The sequence below is a fragment of the Lissotriton helveticus genome, chromosome 2_1 (assembly GCF_964261635.1).
Source record: "Lissotriton helveticus chromosome 2_1, aLisHel1.1, whole genome shotgun sequence".
Taxonomy (NCBI): domain Eukaryota; kingdom Metazoa; phylum Chordata; class Amphibia; order Caudata; family Salamandridae; genus Lissotriton; species Lissotriton helveticus.
This window is the reverse complement of record NC_136059.1, coordinates 11,426,078-11,448,438: the sequence shown is the minus strand read 5'-3', so window position 1 is coordinate 11,448,438 and position 22,361 is coordinate 11,426,078. Positions and strand designations below refer to the sequence as shown.

At 44.1% G+C, this 22,361-nt stretch overlaps 1 protein-coding gene across 1 annotated transcript in view; it reads right to left on the bottom strand.

Moving 5' to 3' along the window:
• The window catches only part of LOC144819165 (uncharacterized), a 285,622-nt gene that overhangs the window by 92,421 nt on the left and 170,840 nt on the right, over positions 1–22,361 (bottom strand). The window lies entirely within an intron of this gene.

Here is a 22,361-nt window from a genome sequence, read left to right as displayed (position 1 = left end):
TTACACTCATTTGTTTATCCATCCATCTTTTCTTTGATTATCTAACTATTCTCTTTTCATTCATCCATTCATTCTTTCAGTAATCGATCCAGCCATTTAGACATTCCAAATTTATTTACTCACTCAGCTTTGTACTTTATGACCTGAGTCTTTCTCCGCAGAGTTGTAGGGAGAAGAGGCCTGTGAAGAACAAACTACAGCAAGGGGTGGGGTGCGGTTGGTGAGAGTTTACAATGCCTCCGTACATAGGCAGACTGAAAAGGTAGAAGTTATCAGTTATACATGATGTCCAGTAACAGGATGTGAGGTTACTGTAAAATGGTGTTGTTTCCATGGCTTTATGCACTGTTAAAAAAAAAATGGAGGGGTCTTTTCAAAGGATGTGTTGGATGTAATTCCGAGGGCACTTTAAAACACCTAAGCTACAAATATGCGTCTAGCACAGTGTTGTGCTCGACTGGTGTTATGTTGTATGTCTGATTGCATGCAGATATGTAGTACAGCAACTATCTTTACACAAAGAACAAGCAAAGACTATTGGTTTTGACAATGGGTGCTAGTTCCTTTAAGTACAAAAGTAGTAACCATGGCATTGTTGAATATATTAATGAAAATACTGCTGTTTAAAAATCATGAGAGAATGAAAGAACGTTAATCTGTTTTTTTAATTTTCTTTCATAGCCTTCTTTAAAGGAAGTGTTTTTTAATATGGCATGCTGGTGGTTTAATTTTTTTTATCTAAGATAATGCCTTCTGTTCGTTGAGGCAGAAAGAGCGCTATCTGCTTTAAAAAACCTTGACTGCCATATTCTCATTCAGTAAGTGCCAATAAGTTCCATAGAGAATTTCAGTGTGCGGGAGGGGTGCTCCTGTAGCAGTGAAATCCAAGGCCGTTCCAGCAGGGGCTGTCAGCCTTCTCACAGGGGAGGAGCGCGCAGCTCTCTGAGATGGATACAGTTACACATAACAGGGTAGTGACGTCTGTGGAATTTATGGACGGTTGGTCACCCTAGTGTGCATTGTGCCCTTGGCACTTCATTACGGGGGACTGGGGAGCCGCGGTGCACAGTTTGGGAATCACAAGTTTTATAAGTATCGCCAAAGTTTTCCGCAGTGTAACTACGTCATTATTAATTTAAATATATATGTGATAGTACCCCTGTAACAGGCAGCGGCAGTTAACATTACCGCGTGAAAACAAGCGTTGTTTTTATGCACTAATGTGTGCTTTGTAATTAGGAGAGGGGGTTGATTTAGTTTTATTTTCCACACCTCCATGTTAACACTGCCAAATGCTTCATCAAAGCAGGCCGTGGCACTCGTACGATAAAGAAGTTTATTTAAACTGTTTTTCTAACAATAGCCGTGTTTGTGATAGTATTTTCGTCTCCAAACACATTTTGCTTGTGGTTTAACGTACGCCTACTATGCATGTCATTAACTGTTTGTGCGGCACACATGCAAAGTGCTCTTACCGCAGGCGGTGTTATGACGTTGTCACAAAGGTGTTCAGGAACATTTACAAGGATACGGAAGACATTATCACTGCCTTTAACGGCAGGAAGTTGCCGATATAGGGGCAAAAACGGCGTTCATAATATGCTTTTTATAAATTGCAGTCAAACGTAATGTTAGATATAAAGACATATAACATACGTTTCAATTGGAATTTGTTGAACATAGGGGCATATTATCAAGGACGGTCGATACATTTTCGCTGCTTTTATCGACAAGAAATTGCCGATAAAGCGGCGTTAATGGGCTTGATAATATGCCCTATGGAAATCCTATCGAAGCCCATGTGAGATGTGAAAACATCTAACATGGGCTTCGATAGAAATTCCATACAGTATATTATCAAGTCCATTATCGCCAGTTTCCTGCCGATAAAAGTGGCGATATTGTATCGCCCGTCCTTGATAATATGGCCCATATTATGAAGGCGATTATCTTTGCTTTTAGAGCAGCGTTCTGCCGATAAAAGCAACGATAAATAATCACGTCTTCTTCATAATATGCCCCAAGTATTGCCGCATTCTTTAATAATTGTTCTGAAAATGCGGCGATACTTTAGCTTATGAATAGAGCTCTTTTTGGTACAATGAGGTAGTTCTGAAAAGAACTTTTTTTTTTGAGTTTTGTAGTTTTTTAACTTTTTTTTTATTTTTGGACAAGTTTTTTATTCTTTATAATTTGTTAAACTGGAGCCGAATTTTTTAACTGTAAAACAGGAACATAAGAAGTTGTTAAAAAATTAGCTACATTCGAATCTTTCATGGTCATTAGTTCTTCTTTCTACAAGAGTGAGGCTCTGCTCCCCGTACACAATCAATCCATGACACTTGTTGCATTTCATACGCACTTTCGACAAAAATGGTTTCAACTCCAACTGTGCAGTAGATGGAGATGTAGGTCGTCTTCTCGATGAAGTACTGGCCACAGCTGGTGGTAGTTCTGTTGCCAGAGCTCTTGTCGCTGCCTGTGCATATTGCACAGGATGGACTTGGCTCACATGTCTCTTCATGGTATGAATCGAAAAGGAATATTTTTTTGAAACATTTCCTCTTGAAAGTACTGTGTCACAAATTGTGCAAGTTACTTTCGGAGCATTTACTTTTTTTTGATCCTGAGGATAGGTAAAAAATTGCCAGAAGAAAGATTCTTTTTTTTTTTAAAAGGTACACGAACATTTTCTTCAGATTCCGAGGATGAATTGCCTGCGGCAGCCATTTCAGCAAAGTCTCCGGAAAGATGAAAAAGGTTCTTCTCCCTTCAGCGCCAAATAGATAGTGAGGGAAGTTGGTGGTTTCTGGAAAATTGCAGAATAGAAACTACTATGAACCAATAGGAAGTGTTCTTTTCAAGTCACATGATTTGACATGCGCGTATTAGGACGTATACGTGGTGACGGAATCCGTACACGTACGTCATTTGGAAGTATCAGTCTAATTTAATGAAGTTTTAAAATGTGAAAAGGAGGAAAGGTAGACATTCTCTGATGTTGTATACCTTCATATGGGGTCCCAAGAACAATACCGATAAAGTATACATCCTTTTTTTAATCTTTAAAAATACCGGGGTGCACGCACGCGGTCGCGCACCACAGTACGTTTTCCAACATTTAGTGAGAAGTCTGAAAACGTTAAAAAGAAGGTAAGGTAAAGACTTCGTAAACCTCTAAAATTTATAAGGAGTCCCTAAACAATTCTGACAGTGAAGAAAAGTTTGTAATCCTATGAAAACATTTCTCGAAATACTATGATAAAACTATAGAATACATTGAAAATATAGTTAATAATTCACATTTTAAAAACCTTTGAAATTCACTGAAAAAACCATAGGTTTTATACACGTTATAGTTCGGAAGTAGCATTTGAAAAACCTATGAAATTTACTGAAAAAACCATAGGTTTTATACATGTTAAGTTAGGAAGTAGCCTTTAAAAAAACCTATGAAATTCACACCAGTTATAGTTAGCTGGAAGTTTTACTCGCATAAAACCATTGAAATTCCCACGTTATAGTTAGTTGGACTCACTATAACTTGCGTGTGCAATGCACTGCTGATGACGTCACATATTACATCACTCATGACATGGTCAGTGACATCACTCATGACATCACAGATGACACCATCCTTGTAACAGAGTGACAGACTCACTGTAATGTAACCCTTGAAACTGTCATGTATTCCTATAGGTTCTGAATCGATCCCCCTATTCCTGACCCTATTCTAGTTAAACAAACCAACAAGTTAACTAGCAGTCAGCCCATGAGGCAGAAAACCCCCATGATGCAGATACCGTTATCTGACGCAGTCACACTACGGCACAGGAACGTGTTATCTGATTAGGTCATAACGCTTGCGATCTAATTAGACAAGCGATATTCCTCCAGCCCCTGATAAGGCATACGGAGTTCTCATAACAAATCAAACCTATGACAACCTGGGCAAAACCCTGCGGCCATTGTTTTGATTTCACCGAGAATTTCAGTAAAAGAATGTGCTAACGAGCAAGTCGTATGACATCCTTATTGACGTATCTATGTCCATCCTTACGTCAATCTCGGCACCTTAAAGGTATAAATATTACCGATCTTGCCCTATGCAAACACACGCGTGGTGACGAGACGGAGCAGCCATACTTGCCGAAGCCAAGAGCAGAGCAGACCCCACTGGCAGCAGCCCCGCCTTTCTGACGCGCTGAGAGACGCGCTGCTTTCTCCTGCCGAGAATCCAGCACCGGCGTTTCTGGGTAGCCCTCGCAGGCAGCCTGGAATATCGAGACCAGAGAAAGAGATACCATTCCTCATTCATCCTAACTTCCAGGTACAGAACTGAATAACCCCTCACAGAGAATTCCTTAGTTATTCACTTGGCAAAAACAAACTTAACTTAAACTGTAACTTTCTATTCCCGCCCATGTATTAGGCTTAGGTCAGGTACACGGGGTAGGCGTATCTAGAAACACCAGTTGAGCACGTTTAGTCAAATGCATATGTGTATGTAATATATTTTATTCATTTTAAAACATCTTATGGCTTAGAAACCATATCAATGTTTTTACAGTATTATTTTATACTATTGCTTTTAATGTATGCACTTTACTTAGCTATAAGTATTGCAATAATATCGATCCATTTCTCTTGTATGAGAAAAGAGACTGATCAATAAATAACACCTTTTTATTGAACACGCCCGTCTCTTCCTTTTCTCTACATTCTGATGAGACTAAGAATGCACGTACTGACTGAGTAAAATAAATTGCCTTTTGTTCACACGACTCTCGAGATTTACTCTTGATTAGGGGAGAGCAAAGTTGTCATGTTCTATGGTTGTCAGAAACTAAATCCCTTCTTGTCTAATCAGGGAAGTTAAGTCCTCCTTGAACATTCGAGAAAGTTTCTAGTGAACTCTGATCTATGCTGGCAAACCCAAAACTTTAAGTCTAGTATCGACAGTAGTAGACCTAGTTAACGTCTGGTCTAGGCCTTTACTGCTGTAGGTATTATTCCAATGCGCAGAGCCTATTGGGATGATAGGAACTACACTACAAAACACTTATTCAAAAATAGAAACTACAATTTTCAAAAAAATTGACATACCCATACCAGTTACAACAACCAATTCAGTAATTCCACCATCTATATACACATCCACTCATTCACCAACAGTTCTATATAGTCACTCATACATATACTCACTCATCATATGTAGTGATACACCTACACATCCTGTTACAGACCGACATTCATCTAAAAGTTACTCACACACATACTCACACATGCAAATAAACTATTGAACATCCATTTATTTGCATATACAGCTATATACACACTACCACCTTACTTCTAAGGAAACTTACACATACTTACTCTCTTAAACAATCACTTATAGAAACACATACTTATTTAAACAGGAACTCTTACAATCTCTTACTCTCACATATACTCACTTATATACATCAATATTCACATATACTAGATTAATTCATATGTAGTTATTGATAAACACACTAGTGAGACAGTCATTCACTCACTAACACACACATATACACACTCATCCACCCATACAGTCCTGCACATATGCTGTCTTCAAAACACATACAAACATAGAGTCAGTCATTCATGCATCTATGTGCTAAGTAATACCCCCACCAAACTATACAGACACTCATACTGATACTAAAAAAAATCTAATAACCCATATACATACACATGTAGCTACTCACCAACCCATGCAGCCACTTATACACAAAGTGAAACACTAATACATATATTTAAATATTTAAACATTACTCACTAATATTTATTTTTCAGAAAGACACACATTCACTGGATGGTGTCATCAGTGATGTCATGAGTGATGTCACTGACCATGTCATGAGTGATGTAATATGTGACGTCATCAGCAGTGCATTGCACGCGCAAGTTATAGTGAGTCCAACTAACTATAGCGTGGGAATTTCAATGGTTTTATGCGAGTAAAACTTCCAGCTAACTATAACTGGTGTGAAACCTATGGTTTTTTCAGTGAATATATATATATATATATATATTTATATACCGGCTCAAATCTCGAAATATACTACAAGAAATACAGCACTCGCAGGAGGGAAGGTGGCACACACTTCTTTATTTGCCGGCAAATAAAGAAGCCGGAATATGAAGCGGTTGTCCACTACCGCAAGCCGCACCCGCCTGTGAGTGTTCCGTAACGAGAGGAGTGGAGCTGGGAGCATTGATATATATTTATGAATGATCTGAACTTAATTTTCACCTATGAAATGAGCAGAGAGAAAGTGAATTTCCTTGACCTCAAAGTTTTCGTGGACTCAGTTGAAATTCAAACTGCCCTGTATAGGAAAGGCACGGCGGGTAATTCTGTCCTTCATGGACGTAGCAGCCACCCCCACACTCTTGTTAACAGTATCCCCTATGGGGAACTATTTAGAATCAAACGGAACAGCTCAATGAAGAAGGACTTTGAGGAAGCGGCTGAAAAGAGCATAAATCGCTTTACATCATGCGGCTATCCTCAAAGGGTACTCCAACAAGCCAAAAGCAAGGGAGACATATACGACAGACAGACACTACTAATCGAGAAGGAAGGTCGTACAAAAAAGGAAGGAACAGGCATTGTAAGATTGATCACCAATTATTCGGTGGCTGCGAATAAGGTGAGGGCAATATTGCTGAGGAACTGGAACATCCTTAAGTCAGATAGAGTCATAGGAAAAGAACTCTCGGATCATTCTACAATTACCTTTAGGAAAACGAGATCCCTGAGGGACAAACTAGTGCAAAGTCATCTGGCAAAGGAAAAACCAAGAAAGGCACTACAGACTATGCATGGGTCGTACCAGTGCGGCAAATGCAAGGCCTGCAGCTCAAGTAGGAAAGTTTTGTCCTATCAGGCACCAGATAAAAATTCTGAGACCAAAATCTCTAAATTTCCCATCCACCCAAGAGGAGGAGACAGGGAAGTTGCACTGAGACAACGAGAGGCGGGTTGGATATGTAGACTACGATGCATAAAACTCGGTCACAACACTGAGGATGAGTTACACTACTTCCTTGACTAGCCCGGCCCCCACCGAGTAAGACCCTCATTTTTAGAATCTTTAAATCCCTTAAATTGTTTATTGGGCACCTTGATGCTCTATTTTTGTGTAAAACAATCTAGGATCATTCACTAGGGAGGTAACCCTACAAAGTCTCATGGACACACTACAATAAGGGTATATGCAGATACCACCTTTCTTAGAAAACCTGGGTTAAGCATAATTCAACAAAGGCATATTCACGCCATACTGTTTTTACACATGCACAAGAAGCTGTTATTGACATTTGTCTATGTACAAAAATTAAAATCCCCAGGCCATGATGACATGGACATTGCAATCTTGTAAATAATCTTCTCCCCTTGGAGTTCACTCCATTTCTGTTCCCTCTCATGACCATAATGATTGGTATTTCATAAGCTTGCAAATAACCTTACTCCCTTAGGGCTGGTTTCTAGCCCGTTCTAATTTCATGTTGATTACCCTTTCATACCTTGCTCTCTCTTTCCTTTCCTCTTTACTTCACTTTACTTGATATAGGCATTAAGCGGTCAAGTAGAATTCTAATAAATAGGAATGTTCATGTTGGCATCTGCCTTTGAAATAATGTGGACAACCTCGTCAGGATTTTACCTCATATCCCGGTTTGGAGTTGTTCTCAAGGGACACATAGGGTCTTTGGCAAACCGCTCTTTAGCTTTATGACTGCCTCTTTCTGATTATGAAGTTACCCCCATTGGGCTCTTAAATCCAAAAATTCTGACGTAGGCGACTAGTCTGACGTTCTCACTATTCCTTACTGAAGATATGCACTTGGATAGGAAGTCACTTCTCCAACCTTCAAGTATGTTCGTTTGACGATTCGTTTTTCTTTATCAAATTCCCCCCTGCCTTTTCTATATTCATCGGCCATTCCAACAATTAATAGAAGGGTTTTACACAACATGTTTAACCCAATTGGAAACCATATAAATCCTGATACATGGCCCTCTAAACAGGTTTCTTACCAAGCCTTAGGGACAGAGACATAGGCTAAGATGGCCGCCGCTTTCTCTTCTGTTTGCCATTAACTACACGCTGCAGACCTCACTTTGCCTCGATATGGATATGGATTTCCAACCAACAAATTCCACCCGCGATTACTTCACGCTCCTCTTCTCAATACATTACACAAAAGGAGATACTTTTCATTAGCAATAGGTTTTCTCCACTAGGATGTTAATTATATCACATAACCTCCACGACATGCGATAGATGTCGTTTTATCTCAATCTGCCATTTATAATTTGTAGGGCATGTGAGTCGTTGTAATAAATGATTAACGGACGCTAGGAGCCATGGTATTCCCACCCCGTGGGCTATGGGAATAGGATGTGCATGGGAGCTAGGGTCTATAAACAAACTACAAGATGGCCGCCGCTTTTTCTTGTGAATTAATAGCGCAACGCCTGTATTCATCATTTTGAGTTTTGGCGCGAGAATCACAGGTGTAGCTGTCTATACCCAATTAACAATTGTATATAAGGATAGGCAATGTTCACAATGCTCGAACACATTGACGTTGCGGGTGTTTCGGCGGGACGAAGGCTTTGTGGATGGGCGCCGGCTGTTTTAACACGAACGGTAAGACTGTCTGCAAGAATCTGTACTCGTGGTGGTTCCGTTTCTTGTTTGCTGATTTTGTTAGGATTTGCTTTAATAGCAGTCCTAGGCCGATTCCCCTCTAGACCAGGCTAATATAAGGTAATTCAATTTGTAAGGCCAAGGGAACATTCACTAAATTCGAAGTGCCTTTGGGTTGGATTCTCTCTTTGCACTGCATTTATTTCCATTATTTACAGATATATATGTGAGCATAGCCCATAGGACATAGACCTTATTGCCAGGGCTTTAAATTTGGATTATATTTTGAGGCTCAATACATTATTCAGTACTTCACTAGCGTGCACAACGCATGTTAGGATTAGCTTGGGGAAGGAAGTAGGGACGAGTGGAATCTCCCCAGCATATAGATGATGAGGTGGGGAATTATACCCCCAGGGTCATTTTCTTCATTTTCAAAGTTTATACATTTTGTGGGTTTACTTTACATTCATGATCCAAAGCTGTCAATGGTTCTGAATGTCTTTATACTTAACAGATACCAGTTATCAAGTGCTCGAAATACTAATATACGTATAGCTCCCCCTTGGACACAAAATAGGGAAGCCTTGATAATTATTGCTCTACACTCCTACAAACAGGTAGAGCGTTCATTTAATACCCCTTGGACACACAATGGGGAAGCCATCATAATTGTTGCTCTACACTCTTACAAATAGGTAGAGCGTTCTTTCAATATTCACTTACAGACAAGGGTTTTAATTTCCCCTATAGGAAATATATTATCTGCCTAGCTCAGTAAGGTATGGTCAAGCAAAGTATGGGTTTAGACAGATTGATGGGCATTCAATAAAGATCCATGATCCCTTCAGCTCACATCGTTCTAACAGCCAGCACCCTATCTCTTTGCTATTCACTTGGCAGGCCTACTGGAACTCAGTGCCCACATCCTCTTCCCAGGGACATACAGGACCACTTGTCCTTGGAATTCCGTAAAATATTACAGGTAAACAATCTGTTGTAAATACTACACTCCCCTTTTCCTCTTTTAGTCTAAACTATCCTACCTGGACATATCTTGTAATTCATATGTCCGTTGGGTATGGAAACCCATGGAAACTGCATATCCTCTAATGAAAATGGTTTTTTTCTTTTTTTGTTATGTCTTTTAGAACATGAAAAGAGTTATATACTTATTAAGGTTGTGAGACCAACCCGGTCTATTATTTAGGAATCCTGCAAATCCTTGTCCTCATTAATTAAAACTCCACAGTAAGTTGTTATATTTTTCTGGTCTTGCGTCTCAGCGTTAGGGTATCCCCATCTTAGTATTCTATTTCAATCCAGAAAAGCATCCTAGCCTCTCCGTCATCTTGCTAGTTACACAAGCTGATTTTGTCTCTCCTTTCCCTTTATTCCTGGAGGTTCAATCTTGATTGTTCCAATCTAGATGAAAATATATATACCATCTTGCACATTGGGATACTGAGTCTGGGAAGACGTTCTCCGGACTTGTTATATGTACACTTGCTCTGAAAGTGACAAACCACGATTAAAAAAGGTAACTGAATATTTGGTCCTTTATGGAATAATGGGATTCTAAGACTGTTTTCCCCCTATCCCTTAGCCGGATCCATTGTTCCCTATTCTCTCTCCCTTCAGTCAGTCGAGCTAAACTTCTGGTTAGACCTTACGATTAATAAACTTTGCACACACCATAAGACAACCCGTTCACATCACCTGTGTTTCATTTCTGGTCTGTCTCTTTCTGTCTTTCTACCTTTTTTCTTCTCGTTTTCTTTGCCTTGAGAATCCCTTTACATAAAAATTGGTTCAGTAGATATACCTTGGGTTATGGTAGCGCACTGTCACTGGATTTCCAGTGTTATATTCAATATCTACTTGCTTTTTATAAACGTTTAGCCACCGCCCAGGGAACATTTCCTTGTCAGTGTAAATAATGAAAATATGTTTGTATATATCTTTTCATGTACATATAGGCCCTTGACCATCTTTAGGGCTTATACTTTTAATTATTGATGCACAAGCTCAATGTCTATCTTGTAGCTTTTTAAACTGTTTGTAATTTTCTATGATGTTTTAATGTTTGTAAACTTATGTATATATCCTATAAATTGATTGTATGTACGTTTTTACCGACAGCCCTGAAGAAGTCCCCGCTTGGGACGAAACGCGTCGGCTGTACGTTGTTCTGAAAATTGAAAATAAAGATTACTAGAAGAATATCAACATCTCTTTAAAAAAATTCTTTTTTGTGTTCATATCATTTGCACCTATTTCTTGTTTCTAGTGGTGCACCTTTGCGGTTGTTTTATCTCTAAATTTATGACCTGTTCCATGGCCTGGGTAGTATACTGCCTGGAATGCCCTTGCGGCTACCGTTATATGGGCAGCACAGGGAATGCAGTAAAGAAACGAGTATTGGAACACCAACGGGCCATCATCAATAAAGAAGAGAACTACCCTGTGGCCCGACACTATGCTACCCATCACAATAGTGATAGAAATCTTTTATCCTTCTTCTGTTTGGATTGCATCCCGCCTGATATAAGGGGGGGGACTTCAAGAAAAGGCTAAGACGTCTGGAGTCCAGATATATAATCAAACTCCAGCCAAAATCACCAAAGGGCCTTAATGCGGGGGAGGAACTCATATCTCATTCATAAATCCACCTCTATTTTAACCATGATCAGCAGCAGTGTCAGGGAGAGTACCATGAGTTAATGTGAGAAATGTATTAATGAATTTTGCCTGAACTGAACGACTAGGGAGGGGATCCTTTAATAATCATCTAGTAAATAGCGAGCTGGAGCTTTTGATTGAATGAATAAGTATTGGTGTTTAAATTCTTCACTACTGGCCCATCCAGGGCTTGATTGAGATATTGTACCATCGTACATACCGGATCTTGTAATCCCCAGTACGTGTTATGTCGAAGACAGTGGCTATGTGAATACAAATTTTAAGTACACACCAGAACGTAATACGGGGAGGTCTATAATGTTATTCGAGGTGATCTATGAATTCTGGTTATAAATTGCCCATCCAACGACCAACTCCGACGACAACCTCACAGCCGCCGAACATCTTCACTTCCAGATACACCCCGACCCAAAGACCACCCTCAGAGGTACCCTCATCTACAGATCCCCGGGACCACGCACCCAATTCAGCGAAGACATCACGGACTTCATTAGCCCGCACGCCATCCCCTCTGCAGACTACATCCTCCTAGGGGACCTCAACTTCCACCTGGAGAGCAACAACGACAACAACACCACCACCCTGCTGGACAACCTCGCCAACCTCGGACTCAAGCAACTGGTGAACACCCCCACCCACTACGCCAGTCACACGCTTCTATTCCAGCAAGTACATCTCCTTCAGCCACTCCACCGAACTCCACTGGACAGACCACAGCTGCGTCCACTTCAGCTTCAGAAGGACCACGACTCACCACCACCAGCAACAGGTTCCCCGCAGGAGCTGGAACAAGATCACCACCGACCAGCTCACCACATCACTGAGCCAGAACCCTCCCGCCAGCTCAACGGACCCCAACCAGGCAGCCAACAACCTCACACAGTGGATCACCAACTGCGCTGATGACCTCGCACCTCTGAAAAACCATCCCAGCAGGTCCGGCAGCAAGAAAGCCTCCTGGTTCAACGACGACCTCAAGAACTCCAAGAGAACTGCCGCACCCTCGAGAAAGCCTGGCGAAAAACCCTGACTACAGACAACATGACCTCCCTCAAGCACGCCTCCCGCAAACACTACCAGCTGATCTAAACCACCAGGAAGACAGCATTCAAGGAACGACTAGACAACAACGCACACAACAGCAAGAACTCTTCAGCATCGTCAAAGAGCTCTCCAAACCCAGCTCCGGAAACAACGACATCACTCCCTCACAAGACCTCTGCGACTCACTCGCATCTTTCTTTCACAGCAAGATCGCCGACATACACAACAGCTTCGGCGCACAGACCATGCCCCCAACCACCGAACCAACGCCCCCACCACCACCCTCCGCGCCTGGACCCCGGTCAGCACCGAAGACACCATCCACACGATGAACACCATCCACTCCGGATCACCAACCGACTCATGCCCCCACCACGTCTTCAACAAGGCCGACTCCGCCATCGCACCCCAACTCCGGGACATCATCAACTGCTCCTTCAACACCGCCACCTTCCCGGAGAGCTGGAAGCATGCCGAACTCAGCGCCCTCCTGAAGAAACCATCAGCAGACCCCAACGACCTCAAGAACTACCGTCCCATCTCGCTCCTCCCTTTTCCTGCCAAAGTCATCGAGAAGACCGCCTTCCTCGAGACGAACGAATCCCTTGACCACTCGCAGTCCGGCTTCTGAGCAAACCACAGCACCGAGACCGCCCTCATCGCAGCCACTGATGACATCCGAGCCCTGCTCGACAATGGGGAAACAGCAGCCCTCATCCTCCTGGACGTCTCCGCAGCGTTCGATACTGTCTGCCACCGCACCCTAGTGCAGCACCTCAGCAACATCGGAATCCAAGAGAAAGCACTGGAGTGGATCATCTCGTTCCTCGCCAGAAGAACCCAGAGAGTCCGCCTCCCCCCGTTCAGATCCGTGGCCACCGAAGTCATCTGCGGCGTACCACAAGGATCATCACTTAGCCCCACCCTCTTCAACATCTACATGAGCCCCCTCGCAGCCATCGCACGCCAGCACAACCTCACCATCATCTCGTACGCCGACGACACCCAGGCTGATCCTCTCCCTCACCAACAACCCAGCCACCGCCATAACCAACCTACACAAAGGGATGAAAGACGTAGCCGAGTGGATGATGAACAGCCGCCTGAAACTGAACTCAGACAAGACGGAAGTCCTCATCCTTGCATCATCACCCTCTGCCTGGGACGACTCCTGGTGGCCCCATGCCCTGGGCAGCGCACCCAAACCAACGGACCACGCACACAACCTGGGCTTCATCCTGGACTCCTCCCTCTCGATGACCAGACAAGTCAACGCCGTCTCATCATCATGTTTCAACATCCTACGCATGCTCCGAAAGATCTTCCGATGGATCCCCACCGAAACCAGGAAGACGGTCACCCAGGCACTCGTCACCAGCCGACTGGACTACGGAAATACCCTCTACACCGGAACCATAGCCAAACTACAGAAAAGATTCCAACGCATCCAGAACGCCTCCGCACGACTCATCCTGGACATCCCCCCACACAGCCACATCTCCGGACACCTGAGAGACCTGCACAGGCTCCCCGTCAGCAAGAGAATCACGTTCCGACTCCTCACCCACGCACACAAGGTCCTCCACGACCTGGGCCCCAGGTACCTCAACAACCGCCTGACCTTCTACACTCCCACCCGCTTGCTACAATCGACCAACCACGCCCTCGCCGCCGTTCCAGGCATTCAAAGAGCCACCGCGGGAGGAAGATCCTTCTCCTACCTGGCAGCCAAGACTTGGAACTCCCTCCCCATCCACCTACGTCTGACCCAAGACCACCTCTCCTTCAGGAAGCAGCTCAAGACATGGCTGTTCGAGCAGTAGCGGACCCCCCCCAAGCGCCTTGAGACCCTCCGGGTGAGTAGCGCGCTATTTAAATACTTTGATTGATTGATTGATTGATCCAGGGCTGAATGACATGACCATAATATGTTTTAGTGATTACAGTAACCTCGAGTGCCCATGTATATCAATCTGGAGATATTTGTACTGCACACAGATTTAATTTAATTTTGTTTATTCACGATTTTGCCATTACAAGATGGCGCTTATGGTTTGGACTATCAGTCCGTTTTTTATGTCATTTGTATTTGCCTTTATTAACTTCCGCCTCGCCGACGTCAGCCGACACTGACGAAGGCAAAAGCTGAAACACGTTTGTTCACTGTGCAATAAATCGAAGGAGATTTAATCTACTGAGAGTGCTGGTCTGGTCAATTTCTTGGCAGTGGAACGAGATATATTTATATATATATATTTAAATAAAATATATATATTTATTTGTTAATTTTTTTATATTATTTCAAAATTATAAAATAAATTAAAATAAACACTTTATTAATTGTTTTAAAGTAAATATATATATATAAAATATATATATAAATTGTTATATATGTGGGTTTAGCTTTTTTTAATTACGTTAGTTTGTTATATTTGTTAAAACATATATTAAACCTAACTAATTTTTTGAAAATGAATTCTAATATTTAATATATAGGTAGGTGTTTTCTTTCCTTAGCAGGCTGATCATCTGGGATGTGTTCGGAAATGTATTTATCTTCAAAGGGCCCTGCCCAGTAGCAAACAGATGTAGCTAACACCGAGGCCTTCCACCTTCCTTTCTCCACCTAGCCAGGCAGGCACCAAGTGCAGTGGAGAAGAGCTGACCGCAAAACCCGTTTTCAGCCACCACAGAGAAGAGTTTGCTCATTTCCGTCACCACACCTCTACAGTGGCATGGGGGCTCTTCATAGGGAAAGAAAGGGTCTGACATGTAGGTTTTGGGCAGAGAGGGGCACTCTGGGATTGTTTACAGTAAAACGCACATAGAGTGACAAATGTGGATGGGTCAGCCCTGGGAACCTTTATTCCTTTGGTTAGGGAGTGGCCAGGGATTTCCCTGGACACAAGCTGGAACTGAGCATAATTGTGGCACTTACATTACCTTTGTAAAATCGAGTCTGGAACTGAAAAAACAGAAGAGGACAGGACCTGCTGTCTGTGACCTGAGAAGAGCATTGAAAAATGGACCTGTTCGTCTTATGTTCCATAGAGGTACCCTAATATAGGCTTGGGTAATATCATACACTTTCACCTACATTACCACCCTTACACTCCACAGTAACAAGCCTTTTAGGATTGAATCTTTACCTAGATCTAGTCCTGGGTGCAGAAGGAGGGTTTTTCCCTGAACAATAGCGCCCTATATCTTCATCAATAGACTCACACTGTACGAATGAATATTCATAAGGGTTCTTGGAAACCAAACAGAGGCTACACCACCTGCATAATATCTACGTGCAAGGTTCATCCCATGCGTCATCCTCAAATCCCAAAATGGCTATTACAAGAAACAAGGGACAAAGAAACCCTAGATGCTTACTGTATGAATGCAGCACTCTTACTAGGGTTAGACAGAGGAGACTGAGATTTGCCAGTTGGCACATTGACCGGAGACACTAAGGCTCCTGCATGCCGATGCTCCAGTTGACAGTGGTCTAAAACATCCCTTGCGGGGTGTCCAACTCGACAACAGGACGGGGTCCCACACTCTCTCACTTCAGGTAATGGGGTTAGACTAAATCCTAGAGGGATTCTAGGCTTCACACCTACTCGCATGCTAGGTACACTAACGTACATCTAGACAGGCATTGTAGGAGAACTCACTCTCTTTTTATCATGCATTTTATATTCATGTATGTATTCATGATTATTGCAAGATGGTAGATCTGTATTATCCTTATATTTTCACTGTGCTGCTAATCAGATATATCTGCTACTGTCGAACGGTTGTACCAGAAGAACAACTATGCAATCATTTCTTATTGTAACAAGCACAAATGTTTCTTCTTTGCAACTCTCTGTGACCAAATAAGAGAGCACGAGTGACTGAGCGAAAGGTAGTAAATTGTTTCCATGATTCTGAGGGATCAGGATTTTCATGTTCTGAGGTTGCCAAGAACTAGCCTCTCTCCATAAGAGGAGATTCTAGTGGCACTGTGAGCTAGCTAAAACAGAAAGGCTAACATTCTTAGTGGGGGTGTCCATAGTCAGTCTGCCACCAATCCTACAGTTTATGTTATCCAAATACGCAGATCCTGTATGGGAAATATAGGAACTACACAACACGCTCCCTCTTGTACCCAGGAGTTGACTTCAAGGGTCATGAGGCTGGCCTCCTGTTTGGACTACAATGACACAACAAGCTTCAAGAGGCCTTTTTCCCAATTCACAGCTGATCTGTTGCAACTGGACATCCCTGATTACTGTGGCTGCCCTCTACCGATGTCTGATCCCCGAATGCTGTTCCCAAGGTCTTGGACCCTTGACTGTTGCCAATGTGAACTTCTCCTTAGTAAACATGAAACCTGGTACCTGAAAACGTTTTGCCAACTTTTGCACTGAGAACTGATGGGGGATTAGGACCGACTGGCAAAACTGATTGGATGTAGGTGTATTGTAGCTGGGCCAAAGATTTACGTTTCACAAGCTACCATCAGCAGCAAATGCTATTTAGCGGGACCGCGCAGAGAAGGTATACGGCCTAATGGAGCCCTTCTCAGCTGCAGCCAGCAGCCTTTCCCCGCTGGAAGAATCTGAGCTCTAAAATAGTGACAAAATCAGAAGGTAGAAATCTTCACTAGTGGAAGGAGTGAAAAGTATCCAGCTGGTGAGTACCTACTCTAAGCCTAAAAATGAGAATTTCTGCCACTCACAATTTTCCTGACAAAAGCCAACAGCTTTGCTTAAATCCAGCGGCTATTTGATGAAGAGATGCATTCCTTGACCCTAACCTGCGGAATGCTGAGAAGTTTTATTTTGATTCCAGAGGCTAAAGGGCCATTTACGATCTCGTCCATAAAGCATTCAAACCAAATAGGTTGGATCTGGGGAGTCCGATCGAGCAATTTTGATGCATTTGGATGCTTCCGGATACGATTCGGTTGGACTTTCATTGCTTTCAATGCCAGCCTGTGATCCAAACAAGAACACAGGCTCCCATTGAAGGAAGGAGTGGCTGGGGAAATTTGTGCATCCTATGACAGGCACCTCAAGGTGCTGCCACACTGTGGCCAGAGTCCCCACTTTTTGCCCAATCAGCACCTCTGTTGTCACGCCTGCCCTTGCCCCCTACAGCTCTCTCCTGGTTTGTGTTCCAGGCCCTCTGCAACCTGCAAGCTCCTGCCTGCACCTCAGTCCTGGTGGTCCAGTGAGAGAGACTTGCACGTCTGCTGGTCTGCAGTGTCTGTCTGTGTGTTTTGTGCCCATTATTGTCTTTTTATCTGTCTTTTTGTTATTGTGCATTGTATCTGTTTTTTCTGTAATTCTGTTAATTTTTCTTTGTTTTATTAATATGTGTACCTGTGCCCTTTGTCTCTTTCCTCCATGCCCGTTTTTGGCACCCTCTTCCCATTTCTGCTGTCCCCATAGCCCCTCCCCCTGCCATTTCCCCCCTCCCGCCTCCCAGCAGCACTTTCCTCCACTTTTCCTACTTAATGGAGGCCGCTGAGCAACCGCATGCAGCGGGTGCGCCTCTCTGTGCCAAGGTAAGCCCACTAGCGCCCAACCGTGACAAGCGGCAGAGACCCTGGATCTCCGACCACCCACAGCTATGACTCAGCTGCTCTCCTCGCACTCAACACCAGAAGGAACAACAACTTCAAGCTGTTTATGCCAAACACCACCCACGGCCAGTTCTTTTTCCAATGCCAGCACCCCCAAAGCCCTCAGCTATATCCTATTCAACATGCGCTCCCTGCACAGACAAGATGTAGCGATCTGGAACCTCCTCAACACCCTCTCACCAAACATCACCTTCCTCAAGGAAACAAGGACCAATCCCACTCCGCCCCAACATCGCTACCACCATCCCCGATGGTCTCAAGATCCAGTGGAAGGACCGCCATAACCACCCAGGAGGAGGACTCGCCATTGCACACAAAAGCTCCTTCCGACTCACCACCTCCACTATGAGCGACTCCCCGTCCAACACCGAACACCTCCATTTCTAGATCCAGACCATACCTAGAATGACCCTGTGCTGCACCCTCAACTACAGACCCCGGGACATTGAACCACATTCACCAATGCCGACCTCATCACACCCCATACCATCCCCTCCATGGACTACCTACTCATTGGGGACATCAACTTCCACCTCGAAAATCTCAGTGATCCCAACTCCCCTACTCTCCTGGACAACCTCTACAAACATAGATTGAAACAACTCGTCACCATCTCTACACACAAGGCAGGACACACCCTTGAACCCCATCTTCACAGGAGGTAACAACATCCACTTCAGCCACACAACGCAACCCCTTTGGACAGACCACCACTATGTACACTCCCACATCTACAAACACACTGCCCTCAAACCTGCACCCTACCCTCCACGAAGGAACTGGAGCAAGGTCACCAAGGAGCAGCTCACCTCCATTCTTAACCACAATGCCCCCCCACTTCGACCGACACTAACTCCGCAGCCAAAGACCTTTACAGGAGGATCACCAACTGCACCGACTCACCCCCTCCGCAACCCCAACAGACAGCGCCCAAGGAAGGCCACCTGGATCCTTGCCAACCTCCAAGAATACAGATGCACCTGCAGACATCTCAAAAAGATTTGGAGAAACAGCAAAACTTCGAGGACTACACCATTTATAAGAACACCATACCAGAATACCAACAACTAGTCAGATCCACCAAAAATACCTTCATTCGAAACAAAATCCATGCCAACACCAGCAACTCCAAAGAACTCTTCAGCATCATTCATCACCAAGCCTCCCTAGCAAAGCAATGGACATCACACCCTCCCAGGAACTCTGCAACAAACTTCCAACTGAAAATAAGATCCCTCTATGACAACTTCAACAAACAGACTACAGACACCAAACCCACTCCTCCCCACAGCAATGACAGCCAGCCTGCCATCTCCTCCTGGACTCCAGACACCACATTGACCATGAAAGGCATTCACTCAGGAGCCCCCACGGACTCCTGCACATCTTCCACACACCATTAATGATACCTTCAAAGCCGTCACATTCCCTGACAACTGGAAACACACAGAAGTCAAACCCCTCCACAGGAAGCCCTCAGCAGACCCGACGCACCTCAAGAACTACCAACCCATCTCTCTCCTCTCTTTTGCAGCCAAAGTCACCAAGAAGATCATCAATCTTCAACTAACGAAATTCATCGAAGAGAGAACTCCATCCTCAACCGCTCCCAATCCGGATTCCTCAGCAGCTAAAGCACCAACACCGCCCTACTCACTGCTACAGATGACATCCGCACCCTCCTTGACCTATGTACAGCCTTTGACACCATCTCCCATCACAATCTCACCATTAGACTCCATGAGTCCAACATTCAGGGATGCGCCCTCTACTGGATCTGCTCCTTCCTCACCGGCAGAACCCAAAGAGTCAGACTTACCCCCTTCCTCTCCGAACCCACAGAGATCAACTGCTGAGCCCCATGCTCTACAACATCTACATGGCTCCCCTCGTCGCCATCATCAAACAGCATGGACTCAGCATAGTATCCTACGCTGATACCACCCAGCTCATCCTCTCACTCTCTAAGGACCCCCTCACCACCAGACCCAGCTTCCAGGAAGGAATGAAGTATGGCTGGATGAGCAGCAGCTGCCTGAAGCTTAACTCAAAGAAGATAGAAGTCCTGCTTCTTGGACCCTACACCTCTGCATGGGATAACACATAGTGCCCGACCACCCTCGGCAGCCCACAATCCCCACAGACCACACCCGGAACTCAGCATCATACTTGACTCGTCCCTCACCATGACCCAACAGATCAACTCCGTCTCCTCCACCTGCTTCAGCACCCTCTGCATCCTTTGCATGACCTTCAAATTGATCCCCAACGAATCAAGAAAGATTGTCACCCACGCACTCATAACTAGTAGACTGGACTATAGAAAGGCCCTCTAATCCGGGTTCAACAAAACTCTGCTCCACAAGCTCCAGACCTTATAGAACAGCGCAGCCAGAGTCCTCCTTGGCACCCTACATCACCCAACACCTGCAAGACCTCTACTGGCTTCCCGTTGAGAAGAGAGTAACCTTCAAGATACTCGCCCACTTCTACAAATGCCACCATAATACCGGACCCAAATATCTCAAAGCAAGAATCTCCTTCCATGCACCCAAGAGAAACCTTCGATCTGCCAACACCGCCCTTGCCCAAAATCCGCTCATCTGCAGAGCCAGAATGGGTGGAGGAGCCTTCTCAAACATCGCGGCAAAGACCTGGAATGAGCTTTTGATCAACATCAGATGCACCTCTGCTCTGCACATCTTCAGGAAGACCCTTGAGACCTGGCTCTGTAACTGGCCGGTCTGCACCCCCAGCACCTTGAGAACCACACGGGTGAGTAGTGCACTTCACACTTCCCTCATTGAATGATTGATTGATTGAAAGGGGGGTCCCTTGGATATCCCTAAGGGCCTGATTTGAAAGGCACTGGTGTAGGAGGGCCTGCTACAGGCCACCAAAAACAGATTCCAACAACCGTTTTGTATCCATAGAGTTGTACGATTTGGATCTGAAATACTCAACCTGTCCTAATGCCTTTTGGAACTGATTCAGCAAACCCGAATCCGATTTGGAGCCCTTCCGAACATCATCGTAATTGACTCCTAAGCCTGAAGTTTAAACTCGCCACTGGAATGAACTTGGTCTCTGACACTGATCCTTCTTAATTTGACTCTGACTTAAATCGTACCCATGCAAGCACAACCAGATGATCGCAATCAGCTCTTAATAATAATAATAATATCAGCATTTGAAAAGCGTACAGCTACCTCCAGAGAGGTATCCCGGCCCTGGGGGTAGTCGGGAAGATTACGCGAGCTATTGCCCAGGGTCACAAGGTGCTGGGTAAACCTCCCGCTGGTACCGGGGATCAAACTCTGAGCCCCTATATTCTGGAGTCAGCCGCTGCACCACACCTCTTTCTTAACACTTTTTGATACCATTTTGACCCTAGAAATGTTTTAATTCATATCTCCTGTTCTACCTATTGCATTTTTGTTATTTAGGTGTCAATTTATTTATTACAATTTTGGGTTTATTACTGTTTGATACTGCATAACTACTTTACATATAGCATCTTAGTTAAACCTGTGTGCTCTCCTCCTTTACTACTAGGGGGCTGAGCTCATGTTAATCTACTGACATCCGAGGATCACACTGACAAACTTTGTGGTTATGGCATGAGGTGGCGAGGTGGAACCCACCCCCTCAACTAATACCACTGTTCCTTACAATCACCACTAACATCAAGGTGCCCATGGTGGTGATTGTTGCCGGACAAGGGATACCAGGGCTACACAATAAAGCCACTGCTTAGACATGTCTATGAGTAGAGAGGATGAGATGCTTAGTTGCGTTTGCATTAAAGGGATACTGAATTATTATAGGAGGGAGTCACTATCTAAGGATCCCTCAATATTTTAGAGTTTTGACTCAGTTGTAACAGTATATTTGCTGTATGCCGAATTTAGTGCAGTGTGGGAGGCTTGTGAGGTGAGTTCTTTGTTTTACTAAGTCCCAGTTTCTTTGCTGTCACAAGCAAATGCCCAGGGAAGGGATGGAGAGTTATGGAAGCAGCCATGAAGAAACCTCGAGGAGTACAGGAGGGTTACAGAAACTACCAGTTCCAGAGGGTCTCCTACTACAATTAATACTACCTGAGAATTTGGAGAGTTTGGTACAACTTCGAGAGGGTCATGGGCTGTGGGTTGCAAGGGTTACAACTGTGCATGAAAAGGAGTAGGACAATTTGGGGATGCTTCATGGATGTACCAGACACCAGCACCAAATCACTGCTACAGAGACATGTTTGATGAAACACAGGATGAAGAACCAGTTACGGGAGTACCCCCCTGGGACCCTGA